This window comes from Phoca vitulina, unplaced genomic scaffold, assembly GCF_004348235.1.
Source record: "Phoca vitulina isolate PV1807 unplaced genomic scaffold, GSC_HSeal_1.0 scaffold13, whole genome shotgun sequence".
In the NCBI taxonomy this organism is placed as follows: domain Eukaryota; kingdom Metazoa; phylum Chordata; class Mammalia; order Carnivora; family Phocidae; genus Phoca; species Phoca vitulina.
The window spans coordinates 34,688,078-34,712,575 of NW_022589716.1; the positions used below are offsets into that span (position 1 = coordinate 34,688,078).

The 24,498-nt window shown below is 37.8% G+C and overlaps 1 pseudogene across 1 annotated transcript in view; it reads right to left on the bottom strand.

Moving 5' to 3' along the window:
* Positions 1 to 728: 728 nt before the first annotated feature.
* LOC116636742 overlaps positions 729 to 24,498 on the bottom strand; it is a 68,011-nt pseudogene continuing 44,241 nt past the window's right edge. The window contains exon 2 of the transcript XR_004300386.1: positions 729 to 2,019. The product of XR_004300386.1 is annotated as a glyceraldehyde-3-phosphate dehydrogenase-like (transcript). The remainder of the gene's footprint in view (positions 2,020 to 24,498) is intronic.

Below are 24,498 nucleotides of genomic sequence, written 5' to 3' on the forward strand. Positions count from 1 at the left end.
CTCAATAAAACAAAGCGATATCACAGAGCCACGAAGGTGCTATAATGGATCAAAGAAGGCATCTCTGAGGAGATGACATTTTAACAGAAGCTTGAAATGAAACAAGCCTCAAGATTGTGGCAGCAATCTGGTTGGGAGAACCCAGGAAACTTGCCTCTCATCCTGAGGCTGTAGAGCAAGCCACCTCTTTGCCTTAGATTTTACATTTATTCAAGTGGCTTTAGGGGAAGCTAATGGCGAACACAGGGGAGGAAGAGAAGTTAAGCTTCCTCCCTCCCACCATACTCACACAGCAAGCTACACCTTGGAACAGCCCTGAAAAAGAAACAAACATGGTATGTTTGAGAAACAAACAGAAATTTATGGAAGTGGGGGAGTCTGATACAAAATGAAGGAGGAACTGGCTATATCATGTAGGTCCTTGCCTGGCACAATAAGTTTGGATTTTATTTCAGTTAAAGAAAAAGTTAATGGAGGATTTTCAGCTAGAAATGACATGATTTGTTTTACTTTTTTTTTTTTTTTGGCTAGGTACAGTATACTTTATTGATGATATGACAAGGTAGGGCTCCCCAAACCCCTCCCCTTCTTCAGGGGATCTGGAATGGAAACTATGGAGGTCAGGAGATTCTCAGTGTATTGGGGGATGAGTTGGGACAAGGACACCCCAGAAGCTGAGAGCCTCTGTCTTCCTCTTGCTCTCGCTGGGGCTGGCAATCCAGAAGCTCTTACTCTTTGGAGGCCATGTGGACCATAAGGTCCACCACCTGGTTGCTGTAGCCAAATTCATTGTCATACCAGGAAATGGACTTGACAAAGTGGTCATTGAGAGCAATGCCAGACCCAGTATCAAAGGTGTAAGAGTGGGTGTCACTGTTAAAGTTGCAGGAGACAACCTGGTCCTTGGTGTAGTCCAGGATGCCCTTGACAGGGCCCTCCAATGCCTGCTTCACCAAATTCTTGATGTCATCATATTGCACAGCTTTCTCCAGGCAGCAGGTCAGTTTCACGACTGACATATTGGGGGTAGGGACACAGAAGGCCATGCCAGTGAGCTTCCAATTCAGCTGAGGGATGACCTTGCTTACAGCCTTGGCAGCACCAGTAGAAGCAGGAATGATGTTCTGGGCAGCCCCTCGGACATCACACCACAGCTTTCCAGAGGGGCCATCCACAGTCTTCTGGGTGGTAGTGATGGCATGGCTGTGGTCCCAAGTTCCTCCACAATACCGAAGTTGTCATGGATGAACTTGGCCAGAGGGGTCAAGCAGTTGGTGGTACAGGAGGGATTGCTGACAATCTTGAGGGATTCGTCATACTTCTCATGGTTCATGCCCAACACAAACATGCGGGCATCGGCAGAAGGGGCAGAGATGATGACCCTCTTTGCCCCACCCTTCAAGTGAGCCCCAGCCTTCTCCATCGTGGACCCCACAACATACTCGCACAAGCATCATCCCATTTGATGTTGGCGGGATCTTGCTCCTGGAAGATGGAGATGGGCTTCCCACTGATGCCAGGTTTCCCACTCTCAGCCCTGACTGTGCCATGGAATTTGCCCTGGATGGAATCATACTAGAACATGCAGACCATGTAGTTGAGGTCAATGAAAGGGTTGTTGATGGCGACAATATCCAGAGTTAAAAGCAGCCCTGAAGACCAGGCACCCAATACGGCCAAATCCATTTACTCTGACCTTCACCACCATGTCTTGGGGAAGTGGCTGGCACTGCACCAGAAGATGTGGCTGTCTTCAAATGGGGAGGAGCGAGATTTCAAAATGCTTTACATTTTGAAAGAACGGTGGCCACTGTACGGAGAATGGATTGAAAGAAAGCAAGAGTAAAAGCAGACAGACCAGTTCGGAGGTGAAAGAGAAAAGCATTGGGATATATTTAGGCTATAGAACCAAAGGACTTGCTGTTAATTAGATGAGCAAGATGAGAACAAGAGGGAAATCAAGGTGACTTCTAGATTTTTGGATGAAACAGCTGAGTCACTGATGCTGCTGTATCAGGGCTAGGAAGACAAAGAGAGGAAAAAGTTTAGTGGCAACAAGGGTGAAATAAAAAATTCTGTTAAGGTTTGAGATGTGGAAAAAGAATTAAAAATATAATTATGGTAAGTACCACTAAGATAAGGGCATATTCTAAATAATGTGAAACAGAGAGACAGGAGAGACGAAATCTGTGAGAGGAGAGAAAGGCAGGGAAGGTTTCACAGAGGATGTGAAGTTTAGCTTGTATACTTAAAAACAATGAAGATGAGAGACTGTGGACTCAGAAACAAACTGAGGGTTCTAGAGGGGAGGGGGCAGGGTGGAAGAATGGGTTAGCCTGGTGATGGGTATTAAAGAGGGCATGTATTGAATGGAGCACTGGGTATAGTTATACGCAAACAATGAATCATGGAACACTATATCCAAAACAATTAATTAATTAATTAATTAATTTAAAAAAATAAAAAAACAAAAACAATGAAGAGATGGCCAATAGGTAAAATGACATTTGAGGCAGAAAGAACAGCACATGTGCAAAGGCAGGAGATACAAAAATACAGTTTGCAGCAAGCTTCATCCATTGCTCCAAAGCTATCTCCTAAAGTCAGCCTGAGGTTTCTAAGGTGCAGTAAGGAAGTGAGAAAAGTATGCAGTGGTAGTGACATGACTATTTTAGAGGAAGAGCTTGAGATTGAGAAGACAAGGAGAGTTTTAATATAAGATTAAAAACCCTGAGCTCCAGTCCCAACTCTGCCACCAAGTACCTAGGCAAGCCATTTTACTTCTCTGGGCTTATGTCTTCATCAGTAAAGTAAGAGTGTAAAACTAAGTTATTTCTAAGGCAATCTTTATGTCTGGAAATCTATAAAACTATGGTTAGTAGTCCTCTTGCACCTATATTAAAAATACATATTTAGGGGCGCCTGGGTGGCTCAGTTGGTTAAGCGGCTGCCTTCGGCTCAGGTCATGATCCCAGGGCCCTGGGAGCGAGCCCCACATCGGGTTCCCTGCTCGGCGGAGAGCCTGCTTCTCCCTCTCCCTCTGTCTGCTGCTCTGCCTACTTGTGCTCTCTCTATCTCTGTTAAATAAATAAATAAAAATCTTTAAAAAAAAAAAAAATACATATTTATACATATATACCTAAAATGTTTATATTTTTATTTATACACGTATATACACAAACATAAATAAATCCTCCACTTCATTTCAAAAAGTATCTAAGACAGCCTAAAAAAATGCATACTGTTGTATAATAAAGACTTTGTCTCATCTTGGACCCTGGTTCCCAGGAGATAATCTCAAAATCCTTGGAATGTCCTGGGTGATGGGAATGACTTTGTTATTTATGTGTCCCTTGTGTCATACTTGATTTACACTAATAAAATAACTAAGGATGAGGGCTAGTCACTGGAAAGACTAAACATGGGATTAGAGAGTTGGGACTTTGAAACAGCCCAACCTCCAGGGAGGAGAGGAAGACTAAAGATTCAGTTCAAACACATGGCCAATGATTCAATTAATCATGCTTATGTCATGAGACTCCAATAAAAACTCTGAACAACAAATCTCGGTAAGTTTCCTGGTTGGTGAATACATCAAGGTGGAGGGTGATGCCTTCTGCTTCCATCCCAGACCTCATCCTAATTGTCTCATCATTTGTCTGGTCCTGATTGATAGGCTTTATAATAAAACTGTAATTATAAATATAGTACTTTCCTGAATTTTGTAAGTCATTCTAGCAAATTATCAGACCTGAGACAGTCATAGAAATCCCCAAATTTGTAGCTAGTTGGTCACAAGTCTGGGTGGTCTGGGAACCCCTGAAACTATGGCTGGCATCAGAAGTAAGGGTAGTTTTCTGGGAATTGTGCCCTTAACTTGCAGAGTCTGTGCTAACGCCATGCAGTTGGCGTCAGAATTGCATCATAGCATTGCAGTAACAGAAATGAAATAAATATACAGCTATAGCCAGGAGAAATAAGGATACAAAAATAAAGTGATGAGAATTACTACTCATATCCTGAGACTGAATTCCAAGTCCTCTTCATAGGGATTTTAGACTCAGCATGGTGTGGTACATAAGAACACAGGTTTAAAGCCACACTTAGAGGACTCACATCCCAACTGCACTGTTTACCATCTGAGTGACCACAGGCAAGTCTATGAGCCTCTGTTTCTTTATCTATAAAATGGAGATAAAAATAAAGCCTACTTCATGGAATAGTTGTAGGAATTAAGTGGTCAATGCATAAAAGGTATTGAAGACAGTATCTGACACATAAGAACACTCCATACACATTATTAGTACAGGCCACTGTCAACACATCAAAGTACAATTCAATGAAACTAATTATTTTTTTTAAAAAGATGCAGTCCAGATGTGAATCTCTCTAACAGTCTATCACAGCACTGTACAATTAAACTTCAACAATGGTCATAATGTTCTATATCTAATGCTGTCTAATACAAAAGTCACTAGCCACACATGGCTATTTAGCACTTAAAATATGGGCATTTTGACTAAGGAACTGAATTTTTTAATTTTATTTTATTTTTAATTTATTTAAATTTAAAATAGTCACACAAAACTAGTGGCTACCAAATATTGTACAGCAGAGAGGTCAAGGGCCACATGCCCTTCAGGTGCTCTTTCGTGAACATTACTCCTCACAGCCAAACTTTGGGCAAGGACCGGGACAGTAAGAGTTCAAGTCCATTTAATTCTAAGTTACTAGTTAAAAGAAGAATCATGTGTTCAATGTGTATCAAAGAAATCGGTAGGTTTAATATTTTGTTATTAAAGTCAAGAAGCCTATCAACAATAGCCAAACTATGGAAAGAGCCCAAATGCCCACTGACTGATGAATGGATAAAGAAGATGTGGTGTATACATATACAGTGGAATATTACTCAGCCATCAAAAAGAATGAAATCTTGCCATTCACAATGATGTGGATGGAGCTAGAGTGTATGATGTTAAGTGAAATAAGTCAGTCACAGAAAGGTAAGTACCGTATGATTTCACTCATATGTGGAATTAAAGAAACAAAACAGATGAACATATGGGGGTGGGGAGAAGAGGGAAAGAAACCATTAGAGACTCTTAGAGAACAAACTGAGGGTTGACAGAGGAAGGTGGGTGGGGAATGGGCTAGATGTGTGATGGGTATTAAGGAGGGCACTTGTTATGATGAGCACTGGGTGCTGTATGTGATGAATCTCTGAATTCTATTTCTGAAACCAATATTGCACTGTGCTGACTAACTAGAATTTAAATAAAAATTTGAAGAAAAATAATAAAATAAAATAAAATAAAAATAAAGTCAAGAAGCCTACCCATCAAGCATGAACCTGGAGAAAAGACCACTGACTGCCACATGGAGATGGGGCAAGGTAATATTTGCAGATAAGAATAAGATTTTCCTCATATAACAATCCAGAGTTCACTACAATTTATATTAAGAAGAGTCCCCAAAGTTCTATCTACTTTATCAGCTTGTATTGAGAATTAAAAGAGAAAAGCTATATAACTGCTTGGCACATTGCCTTGCACAACAAATGTTTAATCAATTTTAGCTTTTTTATCATCATTATCAGAATTATTCTCTGCCACAAAATATGCCTGTAATAACTATAACCTGAAAACTATACAAGGAGATATTAATAATGTCAATATAGGGCCCACATAATATTGAATTGCAAACAGTTAACTACTGATGAACCCTTCAAGATAAGCTAGTAGTAAGCAAACAAGTGGGCCTTCTCTACAGGGCTTTTAGAATTTGACCAGTTAAATGCTGGAGGACCTCTGCCAAAACTGATGGCTTGGGTTTTGAAATAACTAATTTAAAGTAAAGTAATTAGATCTGAGGACCACTGTCTATAGATGCTACTATAAATTTGCTACTATAAATTTGAGGAAATAAAACTGTATCATCAGCATTTAGGCAAAGGCTTATCTGTCTGTTCTCTATAGCAGGGAAGCATGGATTTGGCTCATCCAGGAATAATATCAAGTCATTAAGATACACATTAAGGAGGAGAATCTGAAACATATTTTATTTGTCTCCTTGAAATTATCTAATCTGTCAAGAAACTGTTTCTAATGACCTGGAATCTGGAGAGTGGTGTTACAAGTCTCATATAATTATCAGTAGCCAGAAGTCTGTATCTAGGGCAAAGCCAATTTCTGTACTTAAGCCAAGGACTGATGGGAGGTCAATAAATTCAACATTTTCAAAGTTCCCAAGAAACTTAATCACAAACTGATGAAGCTCTTACAATGCTGGTCAATAAGGCAAGAGCTATGCCTAAAACCCAAAACTCCTGGAAAAGATGTTGTCCTGAGAAATCTAGAGATGCAATTTATCAAGAAGGAAATAGGCCTACCTCTAAATGGAATAATTTAGAGGGGAAAGAATGCATTTTTTACTGGAATCACCCTATATATAATTCCAAGCATTTGTTTACTCCTAGGTAACAGAAATAACAAAGAGACAATGATGTAAGCCCATCATGGAGAGCAGTGCTGAATATTCAAAAGGCAAATGGCCTTTACCTGGTGCTTTATTTAATGAGAAACTATCACTGAGAACTCGACTTAGGTCTTCAATTTCAAGGCAGTTGATGCTGGGAATTTTGCCCAACATCACTCTTCTATGAGCACTAAAAAATAAACTAAGAATCCTATGTTTTTCATCTCTGGTGACTTAGCTACAAAAAAGAAATACTGGCAGCTTCAAAGTATGCTTACCACCAGTTTGAACTGCAGTAAGATTAAAGGGAAATAGTACAGTAGCAGAGGATGGCTGAGATTGGTCCCTCTGGGTACCACGAACTATATATAATAATATAAATAAATCAGTTATATAACAGTAAAAGGCACTACAAAAATAAATGGTGTATCAATTGGTAATATTTTAGGCTACAAGAAGAAAACATGACTATGGTGGCTTAAATATTAGGAACTGATTTTTCCTCACATAAGGGGAAGTCAAGAGGCATGCAGTTGTTGGTTCTGGTTTAGTTAGCTCCAGAGCCTCTGAATTCCCTTGATATTTCCCTTATGGATCCATTTTGGCTACTGCAGTTCAGGTCACATTCCAGCCTAAAGAAAATAAAAAGAAGAGGTGGCACCTATTGAAGAGTCCAACTCTAGACTAAAATCCTATGTGTGATCATTCAGGCCTGACTACAGGCAATTACAAGGCTTTGCTTGATAGGCCTCACAGCTAGAAGCTTGCTGCCCTCCCTGTAGGAGACTTGGTGCACAGCTAATGCACTGCAATTTTCCGAAGAGAGTTACAGCCAGGGACTCAGCCCAATCTCCACCCCACCCCACCTAGGCTACCATGCTGATACATATCTGCATATACATATCTAGCCTAAGCAGCTCTATTCAGAGACCTCCTTATCAGAGGCCTTTGATAAGGCACTTCTAAGGCACCTCCACCAAGACTTCATTACCAGAGGCCCTAACTAAAGCATTTTTCTCCACTCTGGCTCAGTACTTTTCCACTCTTTATCTTTTCCCCTCACCCTCTACCAGACCCCCCAGATCCATTAAAAAGCCAGGAAACTTCTATTTCAGGCTCCACAGCAATAAAACATTTCCCCCATTTGTGCTGCATCCACCTGACCCTTGCCTAGTGCTGTTCCATGGAGAAAAAGTGGAACACTAGGAAACCAGTGACACTTTTTGCCTCTTGCTTGCAGTGTCTCAATAAATAAATAAAGGCTTGATTGTTACTTTCAGTTTGACTCACTGTCCTCACTGACCAACCTCAACACCTGGCAGCTCAACATCTACATCAGGGAAACAAAGCTGCCCAGAGACCATACAGCAGACTTCAACCTTTTATTGGCCTCTGAGATACACGTGGCTATTCTTAGGTGAATAGTGTATACAAAGAGAAAGGGATTGGTCACCCAACCATCAGTGCCTGTTAGTTTGGAAATTAGCTCTGTGAGGAAAATATACACTAAGGAGCTTAGAAAAGAGATGTGTGTTCTGAGCAAGAAAGAGATGATTTCATAAAAGATTAAACTTTAAACCGTGCTCTGAAAGACAGGTAAGATTTATAGATGAGAAGGCATGACAGATGTAATAAATCTAATAAGGAATAGTTTTAAGGCAGGAAAGCACTCCTGGGACAGAGAAAGGAACATCCTATTCTTCTAAAAAACACTGAATGAAGAAAGAATGTTTTTGTTTTGTTTTGTTTTTAAAGATTTTATTATTTATTTGAGAGAGAGTGTGTGTGAGCAAGAGAGACAGGCAGGGATACCAGCAGAGTGAGAGGGAGAAGCAGACTTCTCACTGAGCAGGGAGCCTGACTGGAGGCTCAACCTCAGGACCCTGGAATCATGACCTGAGCGGAAGGCATACACTTAACTGAGCCACCCAACTGCCCCAGGAAAGAATGTTTTGATTCGGGAAGTAGAACACACTTACCTCCCAAAATGATGGGGAGCATGCCACTCTTTATGGGAGAATCTTTAATGTCTAGTGCGGGCAAGTAAACTAAGAAATGCCTATAAAAAACACGCCATTGTCTATCCAAACATGTTAATAAACATTTATGACAAACAAGTCACCTTAATACACAGATTACACTCTCCAGAAAAAGCAAGTAAAAAGTGCCTCGTGCAACAAAAGGAAGAAAGCTCAATTCTGCAACCATCTCTGCTTTTAACTCCCACTGAGATCCACAGGGTATCCATTCATGGATATGAAGCATATGGCCCTGAAAATATAAGCCTCTGATCTTACAATGAACAGAGTAATCTTTAAATTAAAACATGACATCAGAAAGGCTCTGAATAACAACCAGTTTAAGCAGACGTTTTTTCTTTTTGTTTATTTTAGGCTTTTTGTGTGGAAAGAGAGATGGGGCCACTGGTCAAATGGAAAGCATATTCAATAATTGCAGCAGATAAGATCAAAGCAATATTTTCTCTATATTCCCTAAGAGGCATGTTTCTCCTGTTCCTTATTAATTGGCAGTGACGGTCTAAACAAACAGTGGAAATAAAACCAGCAAGTCAGGTTCTTTCATGTCTCTTGTTACACCTCCTATGGAGTAACAGACAGTTGGACCCCGGCAAGCTCCAGGGCCAAGATCTTTCCTGTTACATCCAAGTGAGCAACACCAGAAAGAAATCTGTAGCGAAAGCTCCCCTTCAAAATAGTTCCCAATGGTCCCATTTTGAAAGTAGATACCTTTTCTTCCCTGACCCCAACTGGTAATTAGATATTCCTGCTTATTAATCTACCTGGCTACTCCTGAATATTAAAATGTGGGATTATATGATCATGCAACTATGCTGAACATGGAAGGAAATAACACACTGTAAACCCACAACTGTAACCTCCTAAAAGTGAAGAGGACAATGGCCCCCAAAAAAGGAGACATTTTAATTAATATGCCTCCCTGTGGCTTTGCCTTTCTTCTGTGTGCTCAGCTGGAGTAATCAGAGGAAAACCTGAAGGGAGAATCCCAAGAAGCCTCACTCAGCCCCTTCCAGTTGAGTCTCACTCTATGTTGGCAACTGTCTCCACCGAGGAAGAAACTTGGCATGATCTGTAATGTACATCTGCTCTGAGGAATAATCCCTCCTGAGAACCACCAGGAAGTAGCCTATTCAGAGGCAAAAAATTAAAAAATTAAAACCCTACTCACTTTAAAAGGAAGAAACAAGCAACAATCATTTAAAAAAGATTCCCTCTAAGCTCCTGGCATATAATACAACTTCCTCTTTAGAGATTTCCCCTTCTTTAGCAGCTTTTTAAAGTATAATTTATAATGCCATAAAATTCACCCATTTGGAGCATATGGATCAGATTAATAAGTTTATACAGTTCTGTAACCATCATCAGACTCAAGCATTAGAACACTTTCATCACCTCCAAAAATTCCCTTGCATCCATTTGCCATAAATCCCTGCTCATACTTCCAGCCTCGGGCAACCTGCTTTTTGTTTCTATAGTTTTGCCTATTCTGTAAATTTCATATAAATGCAACCATACAATATATATTCTTTGGTTTGTGTGGCTTCTTTAACTTACCATGTTTTTGAAGTTAATTCATGTTGTTGCATATATAAGTAGTTCACTTCTTTTTATTGTGGAGTAGTATTCCATTGTATAGGTATTTTGTTTATCCATTCCACAGTTGATAGACATTTGAGTTGTTTCCAAATATTTAGAGATGTTATGAGTAACACGAACATTCAAATAGAAGTCTTTGTGTGGACATATGATTTCATCTCTCTTGAGCAGATACTGTATCTAGAAAATAAATTGCTGGGTCACATGGTTCATATATGTTCACCTTTTTAGGAAACTGCCAGGCACTTTTTTAAAGTAGTTGTATCACTTTCCATTTCCATCAGCAAGGTATGAGAGTTCCAGTTTCTTTGTAACCCCAGTAACAGTATTCTCAGTCTTTTCTGGTTACATATATTCTAGTAAGTGTGTAGTGGTTTCTCATTGGGGTTTTAATTTGCATTTCCCTAATGACTAAAAATGTTGAACATCTTTGCATGTGCTTATTTACTATTCATAGGTCTTTTATGGTGATCTATTCAAAATCTTACCCATTTTTTTAGATTGGGTTGTGTGTCTTCAGATGTAAGAGATTTTTTCATTATCTGGAAGTCCTTTATCAGATATATAATCTGCAAATATTTTTTCCCATTCTTTTTGCATATCTTTTTCTCTTCATTTTATCAAGCTATCTTTTGTAGAATTTTAATTTATCTTTTATGTTCATGTTTTTTGTTTTCTAAGAAATCCAAGATCACAAATATTTTCTTCCTTGTTTAATTCTAGAAGTATGATACCTTCAGCTCTGATATTTAGATCTATGATCCATTTTGAGAAATTTGTGTATAGTATAAAGTAACAGCTGAGGTTTATTAATTTGCATATAGGTACCCAATTGTTCCAGCACTGTTTGTTGAAAAAAACTCATTTATTCCACTATTGCAAGTTTGTCAAAAATGAAGTGACTATAAAGTAAATATATTTCTGGATCCTTTGTTCTATTCAATGATCTATAGTTTATGATACCAATATCATTGTCTAGATTACTGTAGCTTTATAGTAAGCTTTGAAAATTAGGTAACATAAGTCTTCCAACATTGTCCTTCTTTTCAAAATTGTTTTGTTTATTCTAGGTACTTTGCATTTCCATTTAAATTTTAGGATCCAAGAATGCCTGGTGACTCAGTCAGTTAAGCGACTGCCTTCAGCTCAGGTCATGATCCCAGGGTCCAGGGATGGAGCCCCATGTAGGGCTCTCTGCTCAGCGGGGAGCCTGCTTCTCCCTCTCCTTCTGCCTGCGACTCCTCCTGCTTGTGCTCTCTCTCTCTCTGTCAAATAAATAAATAAAATCTTTTTAAAAAATAAATAAATTTTAGGATCCATGTACCAATTCCCATAAAAAGACTGCCAGGAGGGGCGCCTGGGTGGCTCAGTCAGTTAGGCGGCTACCTTCGGCCCAGGTCATGATTCCAGGGTCCTGGGATCGAGCCCCACGTCGGGCTCCCTGCTGAGCGGGGAGCCTGCTTCTCCCTCTCCCTCTACCTGCCACTCCCCCTGCTTGTACTCTCTTTCTCTAATAAAAAATTAAAAAATCTTAAAAAAAAAGACTGCCAGGAATTTGATAGGGATTCTGTTGAACCTATAGATCAATTTTGAGAAAAACTGCCATTTTAACTAAACTAAGTCTTCTAATCCATGAACACAGTATATCTTTCCACTTATTTAGGTCTTCATTAATTTCTCTCAGTAATGCTTTGTGGTCTTCAGCATAGTTTTTAACTCTTTTTTTATTAAATTTATGCATAAGTATTTTATTCTTTTTGGTTCCATAGTTAACAATATTATTTTTTTAATTTTATTTTTGGATTGTTAATTATTAATAGATAAAAATAACTGATTTTTGTATAGTGATCTTGTATCTTGTGATCTTGCCAAACTTGACTATTAATCATAACAGCTTTTTGACAGATTCTTTAGGATTTCCTACATACAAGTCATATTGTCTGTGAATAAAAATAATCTGACTTCTTACCTTCTAATGTATGTCTTTAATTTCTTATTCTCACTTTATTGCACTGAGTGGAATCTCCAGTGCAATGCTGAATAAAAGTGCCAAGAACAGACATTCTTGTCTCCTTTCAAATCTTAAGGAGAGAAAGCATTCAAGCTTTTAATATTAAGCATGGTATTGGCGATTGCCCTTTATAAGGATGAGGAAATTCTCATCTATTCTTAATTTGTTGAGAACTTTTATGATAAATGTATGTTGTGTATTTTCAATTTTTTTACATCTATTGAGATAATCATATGGTTTCTGTCCTTTATTCTATTTATAGAGTATATCACACAAATTGATATTTGATAATAAGTCAGCCTTGCAGTGTAAGGAGTTTAGAAGTCACCACTCTATCCTAACGACAAGTAAAATGCTGAAGAAAAAAAAAAAAAAACCTGAAAAGTCAAAGTCTTCTTAGATCTATCAGAGAAATGAAGCAACAGGACAAACTGCTACCCCAAATGAGCTGGAGAGACAGAGAGGTGGAAACACAGAATCATGGCTTACTGGAGCAGAAATACAATAAAAGTTTGCAGGGACCGATGATGGTATAGGGAAACCTGAACAATAACTGACAACTATTGGAAACTCAATATAGACAAATCTGAGAGATTAAAAACTCCAGAGGGACCCAGTCATCATGGGCTCCACATTTTTGTGAATTTTACCTCCAGAAGTTCCATGTTCTTACTATGAATACTGGAGAAAAATCCCTTATGCTTCTGGCAGGGGGAGAGAAAAAGGAACCATTTTGAAATACAACAGGTTTCTGTTCTTCTTAACAAAACTTGCCCTCAGGAGAAAGAATTTTATCAGAACCTAACCTGCTGAGGTTTAACCAGAGCCTAACCTATCAAGGGAATGGAAGTACCAAACTCCAGCTCCCTCGAGCCATCATGTCCCACATAAGGGGGGGTGGGGGGTACCTAAGAAGCCCTGGAGAAGTTCACACTCAACAACATACTGAGACCTAATCATAGGACTGTGGAACAGTTCCCCTGTCCCCACACCTAACCACTGTATTACTAAAGCCTTTCTTACCACAGTTCCTTTTACCCAGCACATCAGGTCCACTTTCACAAAAAATTCAAAGGCATACTAAAAGGCAAAAAGCACAGTTTGAAGATATTGAAAAAGCACCAGAACCGGGGGTCAGATACAGCAAGAATGTTAGGATTATCAAACCAGGATTAGATTCCATCTATTCTTGCACATTGCAAGAATAGATGGAAAATGAAAGCAGAGAGATGGAAATTCTAAGAAAGAATAAAAAAAGAAATGCTAGAGATCAAAAACACTATAACAGAAATGAATGCTGGACACAGCTAAAAAATCTCTCAGCTTGAGAATATGACAAATGAAACTTCCAAAACTGAAAAGCAAAGAAAAAAAAGACAAAAAAACTGTTGTCCAAGAACTGTGGGACAACTACAAGAGGTGCAACATTCACATAAGGAAATAACTGAAGGAGAAGAAAAAGATAAGTCAACCTTGCATTCCCAAAATAAACATGATTTGGTTATGGTGATAATCCTTTTTATATGTTGCTAGACTCAGGTTACTAATATTTTGTTAAGGAGCATTGTTCATAAGAGATATTGATCCATAGTTTTCTTTTTCTGTGATGTCTTTGGCTTTGTATCAGGGTAACAGTGGCTTCATTAAATGAGTTGGGAAGAAGTTTTGTTGGATCTATTTTCTGAAAGAGTTTGTATAGAATTAGTACTATATTTTCTTTAAATATTTTATAGAATCCTCCAGTTAAACTACCTAAACTTGGGCTCTTCTCTGTGGGATATTATTCTTTCAATTATTCAATTTAATAAACATTTATTGGATACCTATGATATATGCAGTTTTCTAGCTGTCTTTGAGGAAGTACAATTTCTTATTTTTATGGAGTTTACAATCTAATATAAAGAAAAAAATCCCACATCACAAGTCAATCATGCTTTAATCCAAAGCACTATTAGATACAGACACTCTGGTGAACAAAGCATTGTACTGAGGCTTGCATTCAAATTCAGCTTCTGTTACTACCCAGTAGCTTGGCCTTAATCACTCAGACATTCTAAGCCACAGTTTCTTCACTGTAAATGGAGAGAGTTACACTAGAAGATCTGTAAGATCCTTCTAGTATTTAAACAATTTGGTCTATGGTGAAAGCACAAAAATGAATTTTACCACAAATGATAATGTGAGAAAAACTTTTATTATAACTCATACTAGAGACAAAATGGTATTCCTAATTTATAAGGAGATCCTAGAAATAAAGAAGAAACTCACAGTGCAATAGAAAAATAAAAAAACAGATGCCAGAAAAAAATACAAATGGTCCTTAAACACATGAAAAGTCGTTCAACATATCAAATCAACTGTATACTAAGAACAACCAACTAGAAAATGTAGACTGAAAAATATAAACATTTAAATAGCAATAAAAGACATCAAATATATTTGGATTCATCTAATAAATTTTGGTTAAGAGTTCCTTACTGAAAACTACAAGACATTGCTCAGAGAAATTAAAGAAGGCTTAAATAATATTCATGGACTGAAAAATGAGAAGGTCAATTTCCCCCAAAAATTATTTGTAAATTCAATGCAATCCAAATTTTCAGCTAAGATTTTCCACACTTACTCTAAAATTTATATGGAAATGCAAAGGACCTAGAAGAGCAAATATAGTATCAAGGAAGAATAAAACTGGTGGATTTACACAACCACATGTCAATACTTAGAAAAAAAACTGCAATAATCAAGGCAATGTGGTCTGTGTACTGATGGAACAGAATAAAGAGCCCAGAAATAGACCCAGACATACACGGTCACCAGTTTACAGAAAACACACCACTGAGTTAAGAAGGGAAAGGATGATCCCTCTTTTTCTCTGCAAATGGTGCTGGACTATTGGATATGTAATAGAAAAAAGATGTATCTTGACCCTTAAATTAACACAATGCACAAAAATTAATTTGAAAAGGGTCACAGACCTAAATGTGAAAGATAACACAATAGAGCTTCTGAAAGAAAACATTTAAGAGAACATCTTCATGACCTTGGGATAAGCAAAGACTTCTTAAACAGGATATAGAAAACACCAGCTATTAAAAAAAGATTGGTAAGTTCACCTTAATTTAAATTAAGATCCTTAGTACTCCAAAAGATAGCATTAGGAGAGTGATGGCAGAATATAAACCCAACTAAAATTAATAAAAGATTTGAAAGACACTCATAAAAAAGAATATCCAGGCACCTGGGTGGCTCAGTCAGTTAAGCCTCTGACTCTTGGTTTCGGCTCAGGTCATGATCTCAGGGTCATGAGACTGAGTCCCACCTTAAGCTCCATACTCAGGGTGGAATCTGCTGGAGATTCTCTCTCTCTCCCTCTGCCCCTCCCCCCCCGCACAGTCTCTCTCTCTCTCTCTCTCATATAAACAAATAAATAAATAAGAATATCCAAAAGATCAATAAACATATGAATAGGTACTCAACATTATTAGTCATCAGGGAAATATAAATTAAAACCACAATTAAATACCACTACACCTTTACCAGATTGGCTAAAATTATAAAGACTGATAACACACCAACTCTTAGCAAGGCTATGGAGCAACTCAAACTCTCATACATTGCTGTTGGCAGTATAAATTGATACAACCACTTTGGAAAACTACTGTATCTACTAAAGCTAAATACACCAGCAACCTTAATCCCGAGTTTATCCCCAAAAAGAACATATACAATATATCTTCTGAAACACATACGAAATTTTTTAGTGCAGCTTTATTCATAATAGCCTAAATTTAGACACATCTAAAATGTCCATCTCCTGGAAAATTGGTATAAATTGTTGTATATTTAATAGAAAAAAATACAAAGCAAATTAAAAAATGAACTAATTTTTACATGCAAGAACATAGACAAATCTCTCAGACATGAAGTTTAGGGAAGAAGCCAGAGATAATAAAACACACAGTATATGACATCAGTTATATAAAATTAAACTACTAATCTATATGATGGAATTCAGCATGATGGTTAGTATTGAGCAAAAAGGGGCAAGAGTCAATTGCCCAGGGTACTAGAAATGTTTTACATATCTTATCTTGGTGATGGTTATATGGGTTTCTACATATTCAAAAATTCATCAAGGTATAAACTCAACATTTGTGTAGTTTATGTATATTTTCTTCAAAAAATGCTAAGGATGCTCAAAAATCACTTAAGATAAATATAAATTAAAACTACCTTGAGATACCATTTATTGCCTATTAATGGCAAAAAAAAGAAAATCCAAAAAGTTATTTGATATGCTCTCTGGGCAAAGCTATGGGGAAGCACAAACTAACATTGTTAATGAGGATGCAAAAATGCTGCAATCCATATGAAGCACTGACTGCATCTACCCTTTGACAATCTCACTCTGAACCTGTACCCATATGAAGTGACATATGTGTAAGTTAATTCATGACATTGTTTGAAATAGGAAAAATTTTAAAATGACCCAAGAGTTCAGCAAGAGGGGACTGGTTGAAAAAATATCTTATATCCATGCAATGGAATAGTATGTAACTGTCAAAAAAACAGACAAGTCCTATGTATTACTATGTGCTATGTGAAATATTATGCAACTGTAAAAAGATATGTAATTTTTTTTAAAAGAGGAAGATGCCTGTGTACCAAAATGGAAAGATCTCCAAGATACATTACTAAATGAAAATATGGTATAAAACAATGAATATAGAATACAATTTTTAATAAAAAGAGCAGAAAATGAAATACATATTTATTTTCATTTATGTTCATAATAAAACAATGAAAGTACAAACAAAAAACTAATAAAAATTGTTAACCACAGGATGGTGGGGGCGGGTAACAGGGTAGACAAGAGAGACTTCTCAATACATATTCTTTGGAAATAATATTGACTCTTGAACCATGTAAATGTCTTAACTATTTTTTAAAAAGAACTTGAAACTTTTTTTTTTTTAGATTTTATTTATTTATTTGACAGAGAAACAGCAAGAGAGGGAACACAAGCAGGGGGAGTGGGAGAGGAAGAAGAAGGCTTCCTGCTGAGCAGGGAGCCTGATGCAGGGCTGGATCCCAGGACCCCGGGATCATGACCTGAGCCAAAGGCAGATGCTTAACTGACAGCCACCCAGGCGCCCCAGAACTTGAAACTATTTAAAAAGAACACGAAAAAAAAAAAATGAGGTGCATTTAAATACTGCTACTGAAATTCAGCCAGGGAAAAAAAAATGAAGATTTGTATCAGCTGAGAAACGATTTTTAGAGAAACAGAACTTTATATGGTTTTTGAAAGATGGGTATGGCCTGATTTGACACCTACTTTCACATTTCAAAGTAGACGGGAACTTCACTTTGCAATCTTGTCACCTTAGTCAAAATGTTCTGTTGAATATTGTGTTGCTTGCTTCATTCAGCATAGTGGTCACTTCTGGTAAGTGAGGGAGAGAAACAGGGATGGGGTGGGGAGAATTTCAGAGGGGTCTGAACTACAACTACATTTTATTTCTTTTAAAATATATGTAATATAATAACAGACATAAAGCAAAAAATGACAACACGGAAAGATCTGATAAACCTGGGTGGTAAGGTGAAAAAAAGTTCAATTGTGTCCTTTATATTGAAGACACCAGGGGCCTCTGAGAACAACAATAGATCTATTTAAGATAAAACATTTCATTGTTTATTGTGGACAAGCAATACAGGGAAGAATAAACATGTCTGAAGCCAAAAAACAAAACAATACCACCTCCACCAATAACAACAACAACAAAAACAGAAGAGTTTGGCTCATCAAGAAGTCACAATAAAGCCCGCTAAGGATGCTAAGCTGTGAGTGTTCAGAACAGAGCAAAACTCAGCCTGCATGAGTACTCTGCTGCTGAGTAGGGCCAAGGCCAGAACATCAAATGTCAGACTTCATGTGAGGGCATCAATTTATAAACAACTAGAAGCCTATTTTTCTTGCAATTCCTGTAGGCAATGAACATAGTTTCCAAATTGAAAACTAGACCAAGTAACCATGAAGCCTTCAGAGACAACATTTTGTACATATTTCAGGATTTCTTTTTAGGGAAATGCACAAGGTCTGATTACACAAGCTGTTTATTCTCCTCATTAGCCTTTTGGGTTTCAGCATGTGTGGATTTTCTTAAGCTTTTCTCACTATTAAATCAGCCAAATTCATACTCACAGAGGAAGTCCGATTCCAGCATGCAGCTCTACAGCAGATCTCCAAGCTACCCAAACCCATGGGGTAATCAAAAACATTTTGTCTGCTGCTATATGGCTTTTTTAGTCCCTCCTGCAAATAGCTGTAGCAGGATTCATGTCAACAAACACACCCTCACAGGTTTAGCCTGTTTAACTGCAATTAGTCTCCTGAGTAAGAGCCTTTTTGTCACTTGGTAAAGGTGAAAAGAACAGAGAGTGAAGAGAATAGATTATGAATATAAATAAATGCATAATACCTTATATTATTCAAATTATTTACCTTACATTATTCCAAATTTCAAAGCACTTCTACATATTTGATCCTTATTGCGGAAGCAAGGCATTTTGCATTCCCATTTTACAGATGAGGAAAGCTAAGGTACAGGAAAGTCAAGTGGCTAGTCAAAAAGTTATACAACTCATAAGTGGCTGGAACCTACACTCATATCTTCAGGCCCTATTCCAGAGTTCTTTCCACTATGCCAAACATCTAGCAGGCTCAAGCCGAAAAAGTGAACAATAGATTACAAATTTCTTTCCATCCATAAGATGCAAATTCTCACACAGTCATGGTTCCCAGTATATCCAGTTCCTAGATGTTTTGGAGACCTATCTTTACCCAAATCTCTCTTTTCCCTCTTTGGCCTGCCACAGATCTAAATTTCCAACGTTAAAGGTCATTCCTCTGGCTAAAAAGCTGGACTTCACCATGTTAGCCAATTTTTCTCAGTATTTTTCCTGAGGTATATGCATCAGAAATAAACTGGGAATATGTTAAAAATATAAATTCCTGTGCATCATCCTAGATCCATGGAATTGGATTCTCCTTGTTGGGGGGGGTAGTTTAGGAATGAACATTTTTAACAGGCTCCCTCCATGCACTGTTAATAGTTTTAAAGTTAAGAATCACTGCCCTGTTGAATCACAGATCTGTACCTCTGAAACCAATAATACATTATATGTTTAAAAAAAAAAAAAGAAGAAGAAGATAGCAGGAAGGAAAGAATGAAGGGGAGGAAATCGGAGGGGGAGATGAACCATGAGAGACGATGGACTCTGAAAAACAAACTGAGGGTTCTAGAGGGGAGGGGGGTGGGAGGCTGGGTTAGCCTGGTGAGGGGTATTAAAGAGGGCACGTTCTGCATGGAGCACTGGGTGTTATACGCAAACAATGAATCATGGAACACTACATCAAAAACTAATGATGTAAAGTATGGTGATCAACATAATAAAAAAAAAAAGAATCACTGCTCTCAGCAATGAAAACCCCAAGATGTTTTGAGTCAAAGACTAGAATTATGAAAGGATTATTTTAAAAAACATAACTGGAAGCAATGTTTAACATGTGCTGGAGTGAACAGGCTGGAGAATTGGTCCGACATTATAGCTGTAGCCCAACCTGAGAAGCAGGATGGGTAGGAAGGATAAATATGGGAATAGAAAGAAAAACTGTAAGGGGTATTACATAAGTCACTATAATTTCCTCCCTTTTTCTTCTACAAAATGTCTATACTTACTGTACATTATTTGTTTCATTTTACCTAGGCTCCATTACCCATTACTAAGAGGCTGAGTTGATTCTGTAAGCAAATTTCATGGGTGTCCAGGTGAAGCTCCTCTCCCTGTGTGTGTGCTACAGTTCATATAAGGGGATTTAGCTACGGTTCATGCAAGATGGCTTAATTAGTCTCCTGTGACTAAAACTGAGCTAAATTCATCTAGATTAGAAGAAAAGGCAGTGAGTTACCAATAGTGGTGTCCAAAGCATTTCAAATTCATTTTTAAAACTATAACTCTCTGGGCTTTTCATGTGTGTTGAAGAAGTTCATGAGAGTATCACTTTCCAAATCATTCTGTGTGACTCAACATTTTGTTCCCAGAATGCATGGCCTAGGAAAGCTCTCATTTTCATTTGTTTTCCTTTGCCCTTTGTCTCACTTTCCCTCTTCTCTGTCTTGCCTCCTTTCTCTCTCTTTGTATATATAAAACACAGTTAATCTTGATGATTTAAATGTTTATCTTTCTCAGAAAGTCAGAAATCACATCAGCGTAGTTCATTCTACCACTGACTTGCTATAGGAGCTTGAGTAATTCAACCCTCCCTCCTAGAGCTGTTTCTTTATCTCATTTTACCAATAAGACTACTAGTCGGTATTCAAGCTCCCTCCAGTTCAAATATTCTACAATTCTGAGTTGGCTTCTCTGGATCCCTTCCAGCAACATAAAAGTTTAAAATCTCTAGATCCAAATTACTCTTTGGTTCATTTGAGTTCAGAGCATTTAAAATGTCTCTAAGAGAGTACACTAGAGTCTTGCGCTACAGCAGTGAAGCTATAATAAAGTTGGTTTAGCTACTTAACTGTCTGCCCACACATATTTCTCACTGCAACTTCTTTAATCAGGTCTAGCAAAACTAGGTAAGGGCAAAGAATCTTAATGAAATAAGCAGTCCTCTTAGCATCTGGTCACATTAGAGAAGTGTCACATGTCTTTTATTCACCACAAGGTCTCTCTATGGATAATTTCCCATCGTCTTCCTACAACCACCATACTCACCAAGAAACATGTGGTGATGCCAAGGACACAGATGGCACAGCATTAGCAGTACTACGATGAACATGTTTCCTGCTTTCCTAGAGCTAGCTAGCATGATGGGGACAGTGAAAGGAGGAAGTGGCTTAAGTTGTCATGAATCGTAACAGTCAAAATGCACCTTCTCATCAAGTTAAAAGTAGCATAATGTTTGAATTTGGCTTGTTGTTTTTTGTTTGATTGTTTTTTTCCTTTGGCTTTAAAAAAAAAAACGCACAGATACTAACCATACATAAGTAAAAAGCCATAACCTGGTGTCTATACTTCTGAAAGTCCTGTCCCATTTCCCAGTGATTAGACAGCACTCTTATTATATCCTAATTTAAGATCCACCACACATGGACATACCATTCACTCATCTTGCATTTAGCAAATATTTATTAAATGCCTGTTATGTGCCAGGCACTATACAAGGAGCTAGGAATACTCTGGTGACTAGGATAGACCTAGTCTGCCTTCATGATGGTTAAATTCATGGTGGAGGGTGGATGAAAAATATTAATCAAACATCTACAGGAATAAAATATAATATGTATTATACAGATATATTTTACGTACGTACATACACACACACACACACATTTAGAAAAAAGTCAGGAAGTATATATAGTCATGTGATAATGGTAGTAACTGCGTAAGGGGAAGATTATGTAAATTTTTTTTCCTTTTCTTCTTTATAATGTCTTAAAGATCCTCTGATTTTTTTTTAAGATTTATTTATTTATATTAAAGAGAGAGCGGGTAGAGGGACAGAAAGCAGGGAGAGAGAAAGAAGCAGACTCCCCACTGAGTGCAGAGCATGATGCGGGGCTTGATCCCATGAACTTGAGATCATGACCTGAGCTGAAATCAAGAGTCAAGACACTTAACTGACTGAGCCTCCCAGGCACTCCTCCTCTGATTTTTTTTTTTTTTGCAAGTATTACATTTTTGAGAAAAAAAGCCAATGTAAATATTTCATGCTTTTGAAGATTTATTGACATAGGGAAATGTCATATATTACTAAAAATAAAAGTTACAAAACAGCATGTATAATAAGATTTCATTTTGATTATATAATGTGATAATAACAAACTAGAAAGACATATACCAAAATACTAATAGCAATCACCTCTGGTGTGATAAGAGATCATTTTGTTTTTTAAGCTTTTAAAAAATTACCCAAGCTTTCTACATTGAGCATGTATTAACTTTTTATTTATTTTACCCTTGGAATCTTAGCTCCTCTGGGGAGCATTCTCTGACCATCAACACCCTTAACTCACATGCTCTCCCTTGGCTGAATGTGTATAAAAGTGGCTGAATCTATTGCCATTTTAACACTGTGACATACTGTTTATAATTATTTTTCTTGTGAGAGAGGTATCATGTGTTTGATTTCTTTCACTAGTATTTGATCATGGTCAGTAAATACTGGGAGCTTAACTAATTACTCTCAAATCCTACCAGGACACATTGCCACCAGTGTTTAGGGTTGGGTTTAGAGTTACGCAGGCAGTAGCACTCCCCAGTAGCCCCCATCCTTTATTCCAAGCTTTCCCCCAGAATGCCTGTCATTTTCATCTTCTCACACAGAGGGCACCTCCAAGGGGTAGAAACTCATTTCTAAACTGTGAGCTTTTCTGCCTCAGCCCATCAAGATTCACTGTAAAAAGGAGAACCAGCAGACGGAACGGAAGGAAAGGGCTCATTATTATAGAACATAATTTATTACCCACAGGATTCCTGAGTCACTGCCGCTGGGCAAAGAAATAAGAGATTCAGAGAATCTTGAACCTTGAAGGGAAGCAAGTGTGAAGCTCAAGCTTACCAATGAAGAAACACGGTACAGAGATAATAAGTGACATACCCTGGGTCCCACAAAAAATTGGTGGCAGAGTCGCTTCTCCCACTGCAGCAGACTGAGAGATAAACTAAAAAAATTTTTTTTAAAAATCTGCACAGAATGAAAGAACAATAATGGAAATGGGAAACTATCACATTTTCCTCTGATTCTGTACTGTTTGAATCTTTTACAAGGAAATGACAATATTTCTAAATTGCTCAAATCTAATAAAGATATACCTTTTTAAAATAAAAATACCTGACAAACAATGATTTTTACTAATAACATTGGCTCTCTGGGCAGATTTCTGGGACTGTTTGTTGGGCTTCTTATTAAATTCATGCAGCACCCTCCAGCAGCAGAGCACTGTGGTTAAGGGAATGCACTTCAAGACCAAACAGGTTCAAGTTTGTATATAAACTTTGCTTCTTACTTTAGCTGTGTGATTCAGGCAAGCTAATTAACCTCTTTGTGCCTCTATTTCCTTAGCAGGAAAATGGAGATAATAATATCACATAGCTCACAGGGTAAGAATTAAAAAAGATGACACATGAAAGTGCTCAAAACAGTGCCTGGAGCAGAGCAGCTGCTCACTTTGCCTACTTGTTTTATCATCATCACATTCCTTCAGGCTACAGTTCTTACTATCACCACTCCCAGGCTGGTTTTGTGACACAAGACAGAAGACACTTTTCACTCAGCTGCTTTATTCAGATTGCTCTTGTTCCCTAGAATGGCCTCCCCTCTCCTTTCTATCCATCAAAAGTCTACATTTTCTTCCAGACTCAAGATTCATCCCTCCAAAATTATCCCCAAATCACTGTCACAAAAAATTCCCCTCTCCAGATGGTGATTACTTATTGGGAGAGTAGCCATATATTTAAATATAATGAGCAAACACAGTAAGAGAATATGGGGCAGAGGAAAGACCCTGAGCTTCTGGGTAAGAAGGCTCTAAAAATTGCTAATCTGCCAACTACCAGCTGTGTGACCTGGAACAAATCACCTTAAATTCTCTGAGCTTTCATTTCTTCAATCTGTTAAATAAATTTCATAATCCCTCCAGCCATTTCTTCTGTCAGGAACAGCCTGATATAGAAAAGCATTAAGGATAAGAGCAAGCAAAAAAGAACAGGAAGAAAAATGGAAGAACCAAGGGTAGGCAAAAAATAAAAATAAAAAAACCTGGCAAGGAGGGTATGAGGGCTGATGAAGATGGACAGAGCTCAGCTCAGTTGAGGGGAACAGTGCAGGAGACTACATGTCCATCCTTAGGAGAAAAAGCAGTTATGATTCCTATGAGCAGAGTCAGAGGGGCCTCATACTTCCAGATTGGTGAAGATAATAGTTTCTATCAGAAAGCAAAGCAGGTGACCTTAGTATCAGTTAGAAAAAGTCCTGGAAAGGGGAGGAAGAGGGAAGAACTTAGCTTTACAAGTATCAATCGATAGCCTATTTGGGATGCTTAGATACAAACTATGTAACTAGGGTCTGTTTTATATTGAATTCACCTCATAATGTTTGAGGCATATTATGATACTGCACTAATTTTTAGCTCCCTAACACACTTCCCCCTCTTATCTTTATAAAAAACCATGCCGTGTGCACCCTCACCCCCACCCTGGGCTCACAGAGAGAGACAGATGACCCAGATCTGGCCAATCAGAATACCTCATTTCTAAAAATGCTATTTAAAATGTTTCAACCAGGACAGCAAGGGCACCAACAGTCAG